The following is a 17708-nucleotide window of genomic DNA, read 5'->3' on the forward strand; positions in this document are numbered from 1 at the left end:
GATGATAAATCCACACTTTGTTAACAGACAAACAAGAAAACAAACACGCTCGATGTATGTTTTCAGAATTTTAAGAGGGAACTCGTTATGGCGATGGCGATGGATTATATTTTTATATTACTTTTGCGTTGATCAAACGAAAATAATTTTTATGTTATGCTTTGGTACGAAGCGCGATTTTTTTGGAAGGTAGTATGTAATGTTTTTTTGTAATTTGTAGAATTAATACATACAAAGGATTTAATAAGTTGATAATATTTTAAAAGCAAATCTAAAGTGTACTACGAATTACAACATAATACAGTTAATTACATATTAGATTAGATGGGTTTCATTAGAAATGAGTTAGTGGGTATTAATCAGAATTCAGAGTTTTAAATTAGATTTATTGCAGAAATGTCAAAAAAATTTATATTATTTCTTTTTTGTACTGATTACAGAAAACTATTGCATCATTGGACTTGTAGTTTTCGGATTTCTTCTGCATCATGAAGTGTTTGATAAAACATTGTCTGTATTATTAAAATTAACAGAAATCTTAATTTAATATTGAACGACTGTTTAAACTATATTGCAATGATCTTAACTAAGTTTTGGGCATGAATATAAAAACTAATATATTCCTATAATTTTGATAAATCATTTGAAATGAAAAGTTAAAATTGAAATACGATATAACCTAACACTTAATAATTTTCAATTTTCCCATACAATTTTTTATAGTATTAATGTTAAATATTTCAATCATTGTTGCTTTATTATAATATAATATATGAAGTAAATGCAATGTTTATATGTATTACTTGTTATTTCAATTTTTTACATATCTTAACTTAGTTAAATTATTGCTAATTACTTTATTTGCTATTTTTTGTAATAATTAGGGGCAAACATGAAAAATATTAAAGGTATATTTAAAATTATTTTAACTTATCATAAAACCTTTATCTTTTATAAGCCTTTTTCTTAAATATATTTTCGTACTTTATTGTTACTGTAATGTACATGATATTACGTTTTTATAGCTAATTATAGTTAAAAGTCAATTGTGCGGTTACTCTATTTTTTTTAAGTTCCATTTTTAACTTACCGTAGGGCAAGTTATAGTAATCGCAAAAAATCGAAAATGAAAATGTTTATATATCTTTACGTTTCAAAGGTTTCTGAATATTTTGGCATACTTTAGAAAAAATTGATGTATGTGTGTGTGTATGTGTTAGTCTCTACGGAAAGTTAATAACTTGCCTATTATAATAATGCTTGATTCTATGATAAACAGAATATATAAATACAAAAAATAATTAATATGATAATAAAGTTAAAATTAATTAAAAGCTTTTCAAATTATTCACTTCTATTCTTGATTTTTCTCAGGGAATCCATTACCTCAAATATAAGCTGCTTGTGAACTTTAATACATTGTTGCTGTTATGAAAGATGTTTTAAATTATTCACCACGCTTCGAGCTGTTCAAACAAAATCGATTGGACGGAATGAAGTAATGTATTTGAATTCTGAATTAAAAAGTTCAGGACTCTTTTATTTAATAAAACTGAATGCGTTCCAAGCCAAGACAAAGACTAAGGAAGTTTTAATAATGCATATCCATGGCTTCTGAAAATCCTACTCGCGATACGAAAAGAGACGTGTCTTATTAACTTTCAGAATTGCTAATCTTATTAACTTTCAAAAATTGCTAATTTTATGTTTTCTCGACGTTTCAAGACATTTTTGAATCGAATGAGACCAAATTTGGAAAACTATGTGTGTGTGTGTATGTGAACAGATTTTTTTCGTAAATCGACGTTTTCTCAAAAACGACTGGACCGATTTCAAGCTATTAGATGTATCTCGATGAAGACTATTGTTTCTCAGTTTTGTGCGAAGCCGTTTCTTTGTGAATAGTAGAAAAGTGAAAAAAAATTGTCAACATTTTAGCCCGCAATTCTGAATCGATTTTGAACATTCAAAAACTGTTCGAAAGATATTAGTTCGGAAAGATACTGATAAGTTTTTTTCGACGATTTTTACGATTTTTTTTGACTGTAGATACCACTGTCTTATAAATCATACTAAAATACTACAGCCCTACGACAACTGGTTTAGCTTTAAAAATTATTCAAAGTTTGCAAAAATTAGTATGGTTTTTTGGCATTTGTCAAAACGCCAAACAATTTCAGAAATTTAAAAACCACTTGATGTATCTCGATGGGGATTATCGTTTCTCAGTTTTGTGCGATGATCGATCGAGACGTTTCTTTGTAATTTGAAAAAAAGTGTTAAACTTTTCGTCCACAGTTAAGCTCATACTACCGAATCGATTTTAAAAAATCAAAAACTGTTTGAAAGATATTAGTTGGGAATGATACTGATTAGTTTTAGGTGAAAATCTACCGAGCCGTTTTTTTGTAATTAACTGTTGAAAAAAAATTTAAGTCGATTTTCATGGAACTTTTTTTGGCGATATATATCATGGTCTTATAGAATTTACTGAAATATTACGGTCTTAGAACATGTAGTTTCATTTTAAAAATTCATCAAAGTTTGAGAAAATGAGTAGTTTTTTTGACATTTGTTAAAATTAAAATTAGAGGATTTACTTGGTATAACTATAGAGTACTTGGTCTTAATGAACATACTAAACAACTAAAGTCCTACAAAAAACTGGCTCAATTATAAAAATTATTGATTTTTGAAAATTTGCTTTTAGAAAATACTCCTAGTCTAAGTGTTCGTTCGTTTTCAATTGTGTAATAAATCTACACGGAATACTTTTAGTGACTCATAAATTAATTTATTTTTTATTGATTAAGTTGATTATTTGAACATCGGGAAGTTCATGTAACTTGCCTCAAGCCAAAATACCAAACCAACTAGTTTAAATATTTTCTAAAAAATTCTATGCCTTTGATAGATGACCTAAAAATGGAACATAAATTGTTTCCAAAGTATCGAAAATAAATTATAAATTTATATATTTTTAGAAATCATACTTTTTGTTTTCTGCACAACATTAATGAATTACAAATTCAATCATGAATGATCAACACTAATTCAGCAATAATATATATATATATATATATATATATATATATAAATGTTTTATTTTAAGCTTCTATTATTTTTGTTCAGAGGCCTATATTTTCGACGGAAAATTTAGGTTGATACACCGATCTTGAGAATGACTAAGGTACACAAATAAATCAAATAATATCAAAGCAAACGTTGAGCTCCGCTGTTCGATGGATGGAAGTCTGCCCTAGATTATGTCGAACGTAATAATGAGCCAATAAAATTCCAGTTATAAATGATGAACAAACAGTACAAAGGAGAAAAGAATAAGAAAATGTCGTGTAATTCATAATTCGGTTGATTCAGTTGACGATGGTAGATAATTTCTTCATATAAAATAGATTCGAGTCGAAATTAGTTGTCAATTACTTTCTTTCATAGCAGTTATACAATTAGCCTTTTTAAGGTTTAACTAAGTAACTGAGTTATTTTGAATTTTATTGTTAGTACACCTAACTATGATATTTATTTTGAAACATATCTAGTTTTGCTTGGTACAATTTGCCTATGCAATTTCTAATTTTTAGATCATAATGAATAATGAATAATTTAGTTTGCAAAAAAGTAAGAGATGGTAATAATTAACTTCCTGAAGGACAAGTTCATGTTTTCATAAAAAAATCCTATTCGCTAATTATGTTTTCTTGGCGTTTTAAGCCATTCTGAATCCAATGAGACCAAATTTGGAAAAAATATGTGTGTGTGAACAGATTTTTTGGCGTAAATCGACGTAATCTCAAAAATGGCTGGACCGAAGTATCTCGAAGAGAACTATCGTTTCTCAGTTTTGCGCTACGATCGGCCGAACCGTTTCTTTGTAAATCGCAGAAAAGTGAAAGAACTTTCGTCCACGTTTTAGCCCGCAATTCTGAATCGATTTTGAAAATTCAAAAAATTTAAAACCCGTTCGAAAGATATTGGTTGGGAATCGTGCTGATTAGTTTTTGGTAAAGATCGAACGGGCCGTTTTCTCGTAATAAGGTGTTAAAAAAAAAATATTTTGAAGATTTTTACGATTTTTTTATGGTAGATACCATAGTCTTATAGATCATCCTAAAATATTACGGCCCTACAACAAGCCGTTTAATTTTAAAAATTCTTCAAAGTTTGCAAAAATTAGTATCGTTTTTTTTGGTATTTGTTAAAATTAGACCTTTTATCGACGTTTGCTCAAAAACGCCTGAACCGGTTTCAGAAATTTAAAAGCCATTTGAGGTATCTCAATGAAGAATATCGTTTGTCAGTTTTGTGCGACGATCTGCCGAGCCGTTTCTTTGTAATTTGGAAAAAAGTGTTAAACCTTTCGTCCATACTACCGAATCGATTTAAAAAAATCAAAAACAATTCGAAAGATTAGTTGGGAATGATACCGATTTGTTAGATCTATCGAGCCGTTTTCTTGTTATTAACTGTAAAACAAAATTAAACCAAACTTTTTTTGGCGATATATATCATGGTCTTATAGAACTTACTGAAATATTACGAGCTTACGACAAGTAGTTTAATTTTAAAAATTCATCAAGGTTTGAGAAAATGGGTAGTTTTTTGGCGTTTGTTAAAATTAAAATTAGACAATTTACTTGGTATAAGAATAGAGTACTTGGTCTTAATGAACTTACCAAGTTATTAAAGTCCTACGGAAACTGGTTCAAATATAAAAGTTATTGATTTTTAAACATTTATTTTAGAAAATACTCCGAGTTAACGTGTTCCTTTGTTTTCAATTATGTGTAATAATTTTTTATTGATCAAGTCGGTTATTTACACATATTGGTGAGTTCATGTAACTTGCCTCAAGGCAAAAATACCAATACAAACTAGTTTTAATTTTATATGGCAATCGTAATTATACTATGACTTTCCAATTTAAACCACATTATCATAATATGATAATATATTCTGACTGAGCATCTACAGTTACCTAAGCTATCCTGCTACAAAAACAATAGCAATCAATTATCCTAATCATTACCGTACAACTTATTTTACTTATACTCAATTTCTTGTACCGAAACCGGGCAATCATAATCAATAAATAAATAGTCTTACATAAATATAATTAATCTTCCGTTGCGGTGGAGAGCTCTGGTAGCGCAGAGGTAGCCATCAAAAGTCTGGCGTGTTTTCAACAAAATTAGAATCAACCGGCGTCGTCTAGTACTCATCAATCAATCAAGAGCACATTAATTTTGAGAGTATCTTCAACTTTATCTTTACGATGAAATAATGATTTTAGAACGAGCAATTAATTCAAACGTAGACGTGCCTAGATCACGATATTCGTTACTGTGTGCAACATTTCATGACTTTCGTTTATTTTATAAAACTTCTTCGTATAAAAAATATTTTATGTTTATAAATACCAGAGATGGTAAATATTTATTAATAATGAAATTTATTAATATATACAGAAATTTATAAATATATACAAAAAATCGCATAATTTATTTGTTAAATTTTAGGTACTAGAGATGGTAAACAACGTAAGGAATGTTGCAATATATATTTATATCTACTTGCTTTCGTAAGGAAAATATTATTTGAAGAGCGAGTAATGATGTAAAATTGATATTGAGAAATAATAGATATATTAGAGATTATTCAACATAATTCAAAATATTTCATACCATTTTTTGCAATTTCAATTATTTAATTAGAATCTGGTAAAGTCAAGTTAATTACATTTGCATTGTTGAAAATCTCAACAAATTTTGCATGTGAAAAAGCACTATTTAAGAAAAAATAAAGTATACATAAGAATAAGTTAATAAAATATTTGTACAAAAAATCTGATTAGATAAACTACTCAGATACAGAATTATTGTGGAGTAAATTTCACAGTCATAAAACGGATTTTTTTTAAATGTTCAAGCGAGCATGTTTTTTATGATTTAGTATGAAATATCAAGTGTACCTATTTTATTCATAGTCAAATGTCTGAACATCCCTCAATTAAAACCAGTCTTCTTTATATGTTCGTGCATCAATTAATTTAGTTTTTGAGATATAATAGCAATAGATTGAGAAGATGTTAAACAGTTCAGAGAGTACTTCACAAGTGGTAAAGCTTCAATCTTACAACCACAAGGTTCCGAGTTCAAGCAGTAGTGATATGCATTTCTTACTAAAGATATTGATAATAAATTAGGTTCCAAACGGGCATTGCCATAAAATGTTGAAAAATCATCAAATTTGGAAAGGACTACCTTTGGATTTAGTTTCTGATAGAAATATATAAAACTACAGAGAGCAGTTAGTTAAAAAAATTATACTACCAACAATTTGGATTAGTTTTAACATGCTTAATCATCAAATTCAATACATAAGACCATCGACTGATCACTGGAAATGGTCTTTTTTATTATTTCTCTCTATTAATTACAATATGTCTTAAAAATAAATAAATAGACATTTAGTAAGGCAATGGTCAAATGGCTTGTATTTTACTAACGTTTTTAGTCCTTTACCGAATACTTGTCGTCTATATTGGGACAGTTCTAAAAAATATTATTTATAAAGTAAAAGTTTTAAAATACTATTACATATAAAAATAAATAACAATTATGTTAAACAGTTTTCAACATAATGTTAAAAAGAATATCGAGGACTATGGAGCCGATTCTGCCGTAAAATAGATAGAAAATGATACTATGTAAAAGCTTTTAAAATGCTATGTATCGTCTGTGCGATTAGGTGTTTTACACATAAAATGCAACTTCACTCGTAAGTTCTCATTCCACATCACAAAGATGCATTTATAACATTGTTTTCTTTGATATTTGTGCATTTTCTATCTAAAACGCCAGGCTGCACAGCAAACCTCATGGCATTGTGACAGTATTTAGTACTATTTTATATTAGAAGCGCTACGTAACATAGCTTTGTCATAACATTATCTATTAAAAGCATAATCGGTCCCTATAGCTTATACAATTTATTAAAATATGTATTGTGTTTGTGCATCGTTAGTCTGCTTTATTTTTATATATCTTTACGTTTAAAAGGTTTCTGAACATTTTGGGATATCTTAGACAAATTTCGGGAATTCTGTTCAACCGCTTTGAATGACTTAAAAAGCATTCGATTCTTATTAAGAAGGAAACGTGCTGATTAGTTATTGGACAAAGCAGGATGTGCCAAAAATGGTAATCCAGTTTTTAAGAGAGCGGAGCGTCCGATTTCAATAATTCAAAAAACATTTTACTTGTATTGACAAAATGAAGAAATGATTAAATTTTTTGATAGCCAGGTCTAACGGATTCGGATATCGAGTAAAAAAAATGACAAAAATGTCATTTGCGGGTCAAAAGACATATACACATCAAATTACTAGATGATTCTAATAATAGGTATAAATTTTGTTTACGACGTGGCGCTTACGCGCTTCGATATTTCTCTCTCTAAAACAGCCATTCAGCACGATTGTTTTGAAAAAAAAAGTTATTACAAAAAATAGTTTTTTTTTTCAAAAATTCAAAATTTTCAAATATATCATTTTTTCAAAGTTTTAAAAAAAATTTAAGGCTTTTTTAAAAAAAATCATTTTTTGTGCGGATAATTTTACCAATGCCTTAAGGCACAATGCCATACAGCACTAGTTATGCATATCAATTACCCAGTTGTTCAAAACGTTTTCTCTGGTGATTTCACAGGAATTGTCTTTATATGAATTTCCATCAAATTTTCGAAAGTGCAGAACTGTTTATATTATATATTGTGTAACCAAAAGACATAGCAGTTGGACTGTTATTATAAAATCCTCTTAAATGGTCCTTTCTGGCTAATAATATGCATATTTAAATTATCAAAATTTAACAAAAAAGCTTGGTTGTGCTTACAATATTAGGCATATAAATTTTAAATTATTTTCTGTTACCATTAGAATGAAAAATCAAAGCTTTTCGATATCCCAGCGAGCATCTGTATGTGTCACGACTGCCAGAAGGGGCACCTACGTATGAATTTTTAATGTCGCACGTACGTGACGCTTCATTCGGGCCCTTTTTCGATTTACCACAAGTAGCGGTTTTAAATAATGCATAATTATTCTGACATCACAGGGCGAGGGCGAGGTCACGATTAATTAATTATTGTAGGACGTCGTTTGTTTGTACGAAATGAAATGCGTATTTAAAATTAAATTCATTGCGATGAATTTGAATATTCGACTTCTTAATTAATGGAAAAATATGAGCTTAATATTTAATGAAAAATTACTTGCAATGGAAAGATGTGGGATTTAAAATATAATTTAGTATTTGTGTTTGAAATGTCATTTTATAATATAGTTTAATTTATATAATTGTTAGACTGAAGAAACTACGGTTGTGCCACTTTTTTATTTGATCAGCCATAATTTTGTTAATTTACCATTTAGCTTGGAGAAAAGTAAATTAAATGCTAATTTGAACATTTGTCTATGTAGAAATACTGAAATACTGTCCTTAAATTCGATGAATTAGTCATAAAATCAAATGGGACGGTTGTGACAGCGTTTGGGGTCAGTAGTGACAGGCATAAAAACAGCATAAAAAAACGATAGGTATGAATACTGCAATGGTTTATAATGACTTTTATTGTCTTCAAAATCAATAAAATGTGACAATATGTAACACAACACAACATAAACATTTAAACAAGAGCTTATGAATAAAATATAACAATAAGTAACAAAATATATATTTTTAAACAAAGTTTACAAGAATTTTTTGTCAAATTTATAATTCTTATAATAATTTTTTCTTTTTCTTTCTCCTTCATATTTTGTCTTTGTTAAGTTAGATTTTATTTATCTGTTTATTTTTTACCCGAAAAAGACAAGAAATACATGTCACAACCGTACACCAAAATTTGTCACAACCGTACCCAAAGCACATTTTTGAAAACAAATTATTATTATGACTTAGCTAACTTATTAAAAAAAGCTTATTGCCGGTAAATAACTATTAATGTACAACTTACAGCAAAATAGCAAAAAAATGATGTATTATTGTACAATTAACATTTATGATTAAAAGAATCCGAACATGACAAACTTACTTTATATGATTCTTCAAAAGCAATGCAGTGTACAGATTTGGTTAATGAGAGGCACCGACTGAAGCAATAACAAGAAACTTGTTCCAACAATCATACTTCTGTTTTCTCACTTTGGACCCTATCTCAAAATTAGTATGATTTAGCTTTTATGACGACCGTACCCAGTCTACCTATTCTAATAAATTTTTCATTTATCGAATTATTAGAAAAATCATTCAATGAACAATTTCAGTAATTACTTGAATATAATATTATTTTGTATAATTGTTAGAATATCTCATTTTTCTATGTTTATGGCTTTATATATTTTCCAAATTTTATGCATTCCTGTGCAGTTTTTATTTGTTGAATATAATTATTATACCTATATTTTTTATTCATATCAATCATTATTTGAATTATTGTTTATTAGTTTTTTACATTTTATTTATTCTGTATTATCATTTATATAAATATCAAAAATTTTTTGGCGGGCTGTTATATATTTTAACTTGAGTAGTTTGTAATTATTCTGTCTTCTATTTTTTATTGCATTGACTATGTTATATTCATAGATTTGAGTTTTTTTTTCAATAAAGAGCTCATTTACAATTGCACGATTCTGATTTAATTTCAATAGTTTAATTTTTTTTTTATTTAAATTAGCAACAAATAACTGGTTATAATTCTATTGAATGTGTTGATTTTTAAGTATGAAATTAATTTTGGAACTAAATAATTTTTGACAGTATATTCGTGCAACATTTTGAATCTCTGCATTGGCAAAATTAGTTGGAATTATTTCATAACTTCTCAAGTGTCCATAATCAATGCTAATTGTTTTTGAGTAAATATAGAGAAGGGGGTTTATCGGTTCCAAATATTATTTTAGGATAGCATAATATTCCTGCAAAGGTCATTTGATACCTTTTTGCGTCGTTATTATTTGATAAATCATCAAATATAGTTGAAAGTTTTTAATGAAATTACTATTCTTCACATTAAAATAATAATACCATAAAATGTGATCTTAAGTAATTAATTGCTTGTATAATTATTTTATATTACATTACAGATACTGAGCTATATGCTCATTATCTTATTACCTTATTAGTTAGAAGATGATAGCAAGGAAAAATTTATTAGTTACAAATTTTATGTAAGTTCTCTACCCTTGCATTTATTATACAGACATTTTCTATTGCATTTAACAAAACGGGTTTTACAAAATTGTTCAATCAAATAATTTAATTTATCAATTACTAGTGAAAAAAGCAACATAACTTATATGTGATTTCAAACCCATAAATTCAGCTTTGAATCTGATCTATATTTATATTTATAAAACCATTTTCCTCTAGCCATTCCGAGTATATGCCCAAATAATCCTCTTAAGTGTCTGCCGCCCAAAAATACCTTCTGCTTTTGGGGAACTAATGTGATATGATGGAAAATTTATTTGCACTTGAGACGATAAAATTATGTACTTGTAAAGCAATCCAAATCTTGCATCCCATTCCTAATTGTCTAAGAAGTTTTACGTGAAATTGAAAATTAAAGTGTACCATCTGTATAGCATTTTCAATTCTTTGATCTAACTGATGACGACGGTCCAGACGGAAAATTACCTTAGGTAAAAAATTATTTTAAATATAATATGAATGTTTATACAATTTATTGTATATTTGTCAATTTTACTTCAAAACAAATTATGCACTGTATCAACATATAAACATTTTTATCCATTAACTTTACTCTTATTTATCGTTGAATATTAAAAATTCTGAGTTTTATTTTCAACTAAAGGTCAACATTTGTTAAAAAAATATATAATCTATATATATATATATATATATATATATAAATTATTTTAACGATTATTAAACACAGCTTGAATATTTTAAATCCATTTTCCAATAGAAAATTGTACAAATTTGGAGTACCTACAATTTTTTACAATTTCGTCAATATATGAAAATTCAAAATAAATGACTTATAGTACCCATAACTTTTTGAACAGCTTTCATTAATTTTTGAATCTGATTATTATATTATATTTATTATTATTAGTTACGGCTTTCTTATGGATTAATTAGATATTATTTATTTAATGTTTTCTTCATAAGAAAGCCGTAACTAATAATTATGATAATAACTAATGTAATATAATAATCAAATAACAGTTTTTATTGGAATAATATCATTTTAATAAAAGTTCAGCATATAAAAGTTCTATTCAAAAAAAACATTAATTAGTAAATACTAAAGGAGTTTTAAACATTTTTATGATTCAAAAGATTTATTCTTTGATAGATTCATATGTTTTTTATACTTGTCCATCAAAATAAATCCTATTATCTAAATTTATATAGCTTTTTAAGATTCGATATAAAAATAAAAGCAAGATTTATCAATAAACTTTATTATATAACAAGTTTATCTATTTTAAAGTTTGATGCAAGAATCAATTTTCTCTGGCAAGTATTTCCATAAAATAATTCTCAAGAGATATTAAATTCGCATTCGGCGTAAAACTAATTTAGTTCTATGCTTAAGTTGGAACTAAATGCAAATTCCTTCTAGGTATTATGGATATTTTTAATGTTAGCTAATTTTATCTTCAAAATTATTATATTTTGATCAAATATTTCTTTGTAATTTTTTTTCATTGAATTGGGGAAAAATACTACATCATCTAGAACTTACTTTCAGCTACGAACTATATAAGCGCGAGTTTATTATTTTTAAGTAGCTTAACTCTTCCAGTTTACTTTTTGATAATCTCTATGAATGTGTGTAAAACTAATAAAGTCTATGTATTTACACAAGAGATAGAAATTTTATATTTTCTGCTAATAAAACAAGTTTTTAACACTCTGTGGGATCTGTAGTTGAAGGTACGAACAAATTACTATCGATCTGCCAATTTGTAGTTGCGAATTATCGAAATACTAATTTTAGTAGGTATATTAATTTCATGGAATTTTCTAAAAACTTGAATTTATTTCAAAAATTGAGGTGTGTGTGTTTTGTATGTCCGCATTTTTTCATCCACCTTTTCGGGCGCACGAATCCACCGATTTGAAAGGTTCAAATAACATTCGATTTCTATTGATAGGGAGATGTGCTGATTAGTTTTTGGCAAAGGCAGCTCCAGCCGTTACAGAGATACGGAGCAAAGAGTGCATAAAATACAGATCGAATTTTTGAGAGGACGAAGTATCAGATTTGAATCATCTGAAAAACATTCCATTTGTAATGATTGGGAGAAGAGGTTATTAGGCAAAGATTTTGGCAATGGCAGGTCCAGCCATTTCGAAGATACAGAGCTAAATGTGCAAAAATGGCAGTTTTTGAGAGAACTAAGAGAACTAAACTAAATTCTGACTAAAGTTCTATTATTCTTTAAACAAATAATTTCAACTTGGCCATTCAGTTTATATAATTCTTATGAATATTAAACAACGTTACAGTATTTATATTAATCTAATTGAAAACATTGAATATTCTTCGAACATTTTGTTACGGTACGGGAAGTTCCAGCAATTTTCCTTAAAGCACGATGCCTTACACCACTAGTTATAATTTGAATTACACGAAGTCTTTTATTTTAATTCTGGGTACAATTATTACATTTTAATATATTTGTATCAAATTAACTACTAAATATATATCAAAAATATTCTTCTGCTTAAGAAATAATTTTATCTATGGTATTATTAAGAAATTATACAATTATAATTCATCGGTTGGGTAATCGTTTGAGATGTATTTCCGGCTTTTGAGAAATGTCTGCGTTCACATCCGACGTCAGTTCATTCACACCCCAACGTCCCTAATCAACTTATAACAGGGTAGCTGGTGAAAAAAATAATAAATTGAAATATTTTATTTGCATTTTTTTTAATTTCATTATTTTTATTATTATTATTTTATTTTCAATAGCAATCAGAATACAGTACAATCTTATGAGCTAGTTGGCATATCATTTATTCACTCACACACATACACACACACACACTTTCGAATACACAAATAATTATTGTGATGAATATTATATCGATAGTTGGAAAATCACCCCAATAAGTGATTCAATAATTCTGTTTATATATACAAAGTTATGCCAAAGGGTCTTCAATATTATCTTTGGGCAGCATCTTGTTCAGTTCTTGAAATTGTGTCTTAAGAAGCTGAGTGACTATAGAAATTAAATGATTTCTAGTTCTAGATAGATAGAAGATCGTCGTGTGAGGGTTATTGCTAATTAACCATGGAGCATTAGTGATCTGTCTCAATATTTTTGACAGGGCTCGTTGCATTAGCACAATGTTTGATTTGATTGCCCTACAATTGTATGCTATATGTCTATATTAGTTTTATTACCACCTTGTAAATTAGTAGATTATTATCAATATATAGTATTGTCTTGTGTCTCAGAAGCCAGTATAGTGCAGTTTCATTATATAATATTCTTAATGGTGGTCATTGTATGCTAAAATACACTTACGAATTGATATCTCTCATAAAAATGCATGTTTTAACTGAATTTACTTCTTTATTTACTATTTCTTATTGTTTACACCTTTAGCAAAATAAATGGTTTTAAAACCGGATTTTACAGAAAATCTGTGGAATTGAAAAACCGTTTTTCAGTAGAAAATTTCACTTAAAAACAATTGAAAATGATAAATATAACTATATGTGCTTAATTGATTAGAGTACGCTATTGCAAATCAATAGTCGTGTTTCGTTTCAATATCATACGATTATACAGGCCAACAAAGAAAATGGTGCAAGTATATTTGGGGCGCTGATTTCAAAAATGGCATTGGTTTTTTTGTATGAGCTTTAGTTTTTAAGATATGATATATTATATGATATATAAGGAATGAAAGCACAAAATAGTAATACAATTCAGAATGTTATCGCATAAACACAATTGTCAAATATTATCTCAACTCGTCATTAAACTGAATATTTATTGTTTTACTAAGGGCTACATATCGTGTTACAATAAATAGAATTGGACTGATAGATAATGGTGTTTGTTTCATCTTATGTAAAACTGTAACAGTTTTTAAGTGATTTTTGCGCCAAAATATTTTATATCATACAGATTATCACTGCGTAATCTTTATTTTTTCTAACTTTATACATAATAATTACGATAATTACTAAATATTTTTGCTTCTTATTATAATTATAAAATATTATTCTTCAAAAACGTTTTGAAGTTTGAAAATACTATAAAAGCGCATCACATTGTTTTAAATAACAATACTCAACAATTATAGTAACTTAGTATTTATCTCGACAAAGAATCCGATCTTAAATTAGTGTAGAGAAATTATTTTTTTAAAATATTAGAGATTATGCTAATTTAGCACATCGGATAACAGATAATACAGTTTTTTATAATAATGTAATATGATCTTTTATGAGTTTTTGGTCTTTCTTACTCATAAGTTTGTTTTTGGTAAAAAGTACTTAATATACTCGATAGTGATAATAAATTAATTAAATGGGATATAATTTTGTTAAATTATTATTTGAAAAAAATTATTGTTTTATTTCATCGTTTTTATTGTCTAGTTGAATGTAGTTGTAGTTGTATATACATTTTTTTATATTTGTACTAGTTACTTTCAATTTTGTTTACGTTGGTTTAAGATAATAAAAATACCGGTAATTTACCGGTATTCCGTTTTTAAAATGAAAAATTACCGAAATACCGGTATTGAAATTTTCCATCGGTATTGCATTCCCTAGTTACATTGTGAAAAGTTTTTTTCCGTGACGACCTACAATGGACCTGGTTTCGGCAACTTATCGGTATCTCAAAAACTAGAGATGATACAAAAAAAATGTTTGCAGATTTGAAAACGGCGCAAAAAATACTATTAGAATAAGCTTCAACATTTGATGCACCAAACTAAAAAAAGGCCTGTGTTATTTACTGCCTTGAATGTATAAATCATGCATAAACAATGAATCATTGTTTTTAGAGTTACTAAATTCTGGTCAATTACTATGTTTTGTTCAACTCAATTTCATAAAAAAATATCTCAATAAAATTTAAGAGTAAATGGTTTTAGTTAATTGGTTTTTGTGACTCCAAATATTCTGTTAAAATTTTTGTTCGTATTATTCGAGAATATTGGTTTTCATAAATAAAGGAGATTGGTACGGTTGTGCAACTTGTTTTGGTCAGTTATTATAATTTTGTTGATTTACCAGTTAGCTGGGAGAAAAGTAAATTAAATGGTAATTTGAGCATTCGTCTGATTGTGGTAATACTAAAATACTGTAATTAAATACGGTGTTTTCGTCATAAAATCAAATTATACAATGAAGGGCGGGTGTCAGAAAATAACAATGAAATTATTCGAATAACTAATTATTCATACTATTAACAAAGGAATTCGAATATAAAAATTTACTTTTGACTTACCAAAAGCAATGCTGCTTGCAGATTATATTAATTTAAGGTCGGTGTCTACATTTTTCTTGTTAGTAAATATTATTGAGTAAACCTTCCACGTGTCCTCCGGTTATAATCAGGTTAGCCGCGTTCGGTAGCGCGCGAATTTTCTGTTTTTCGCCGATCGGAGATGAGGGCGCATTCGAAACGTTGGAAAGGCGCTCCGGGACGCCTCGTTACCGGCCAGGTTTTCTGTTTAATTTATAGCTGACGGCTATAGCTCCGGCTTAATATGCGGCATCCGCAGAATCCTTAGCGAGAGCCGGGCCTGAATATTGATCGCGACCCGACGGGAGGATAAAACCATCTCTTTGCCTCTGAGAACCAGAACAGGCTATTTGTATAATTTGTTTTATAGAGCGACGCGCCGGTCGGTTTGATTATTGAAAATTATTTGAAGGCGAACGGAGATAATTCCCGAAAGGTAAGCGCCAGCGAAGTGTTTATTCATGCGGATGTGTGCAGGATTTTCGTAGCCAATCTGATACATTTAAAGCTTTTTGGGATCATCCAAAAGTGGCCCAGGAAGCTAATAATGAGTTTGTTTTACATTTACGATAATCGCATACCAAATATCGTTACATTTAATATAAATGATCATACCGGACCTATGAGGGTAATATTATTAAGGCGTTGCTTTTTTTTCAAGATAAATCGTTTTTTGGTTATTTTTGTAAATTAAGGGGACAACTAGTGTAACCGCCTAAAAAAAGATGATTTCAGGGAATTTATATTAAAAAAAACTACTTTATCAATAATTTCAGAATTTTAGGAATATATTTATACATGTTTTAAGAATACATAGTAAAATTTTTGAAGAAAAAAATAAAATATTTTTTAAGTTATCGTCGATCTCCAACGGCGCGACAAAAAAAGGCCATTCACTGCTGCAGTGATTCCGGTCTACGTAGATGAAATTTAAAAAAAAAATCTCATTAAACTAGATAATATTGTTTGTAAAATGAACTATAATAAAGAGAAAAATCGAAAATTAACAAAATGACGGCATTTTTAAAATAAAAGTCGAATTTTACCCAAAATTTTGGTCGTTTCTGATCCGATCCAAAAATCGATAATTTATTTTACGGAAAACTATATATAGAACAAGTAAAACAAATTTGATAATGATCGGATCATTTGTTTTTGAGTTATCGCTGCAGTAAATTCGGAAAATGCTGTTTCAAGAAAAAGGCGTTTAAAGATTAAATGATCGTTATATTATATACTATATATACTCTTTAAATGGCTGTGACTCAATAACTATTTAAAATATCGATTTAAAATTTTGGTATGTTATTTTTAAAGGTATAACCTATCAAAATATGAAAAAATTGAAAATTTGATTTTTTGAAAATTTCACACTAGTTGTGCCTTAATAAAGTTTTATTTATTTATTAATATTACATCAAGTATAAATTATTGCATATAGTTTATTCAAATTAAAAATTTCTTAAATGCCGGTTTCTAAGGAATGTGGCATTTCGGCTGAATTTTACTTACATTACTTAAAATAAAACCAACCTAAACACTTTTAGATTAGTACCCAAATTATTTTTTTTATATGGAATGCAGACAATTAGCATATCGGGATTATAGGTATTTGAGAAAAAGGTCCACCACCGATAATTCAAAAACAAGTAAAGATCTTTGAATGTAGAGGAAAAAAACGTCGGCTAATCAAGTTACTCTAAAGCGATTGAGGCCAAATTTGAAAAGAATGTGTGTGTCCGTATTTGTGAGCCGATTTCTCGATCTTTTGTCCACGTCTTTTTGTAAACTTCAGGACAGATTTCAAAAATTAAAAAGCCATTCGATGTATCTCAATATCTATTCACGGTGATTACATTTTTACAATGCCGTTTTCAGTAATTAGCTGTTCTTTATAATTGGCAGAATTTTTTTTCCTGTATTTGTATTAGAGTGGAAGTAAATCCATCTGAACGTATTTTATAAAATTCAAAAACTCGAAAGATATTGGTTAGGAATGACGTCGGGTAGTTTCGAAGATCAGTTTAGCCTTTTCTTGGTAATTAAATGTTGAAAAAATACTTTGATCAATTTATGATGATAAATATCATGTTCATACCGAGCATACTAATATATTACGCGCTACTAACGAAAAGTGGTTTAATTATAA

General features: G+C 28.1%; 1 protein-coding gene across 1 annotated transcript in view; it reads right to left on the bottom strand.

Moving 5' to 3' along the window:
• The window catches only part of LOC113385364 (cytochrome P450 4C1-like), a 77102-nt gene that overhangs the window by 7051 nt on the left and 52343 nt on the right, over window positions 1–17708 (bottom strand). The gene's annotated exons all lie outside the window — the stretch shown is intronic.

Source organism: Ctenocephalides felis, unplaced genomic scaffold (assembly GCF_003426905.1).
Source record: "Ctenocephalides felis isolate EL2017-DRISC unplaced genomic scaffold, ASM342690v1 CF-g0.4_SCAFFOLD_00845, whole genome shotgun sequence".
Lineage (NCBI taxonomy): Eukaryota > Metazoa > Arthropoda > Insecta > Siphonaptera > Pulicidae > Ctenocephalides > Ctenocephalides felis.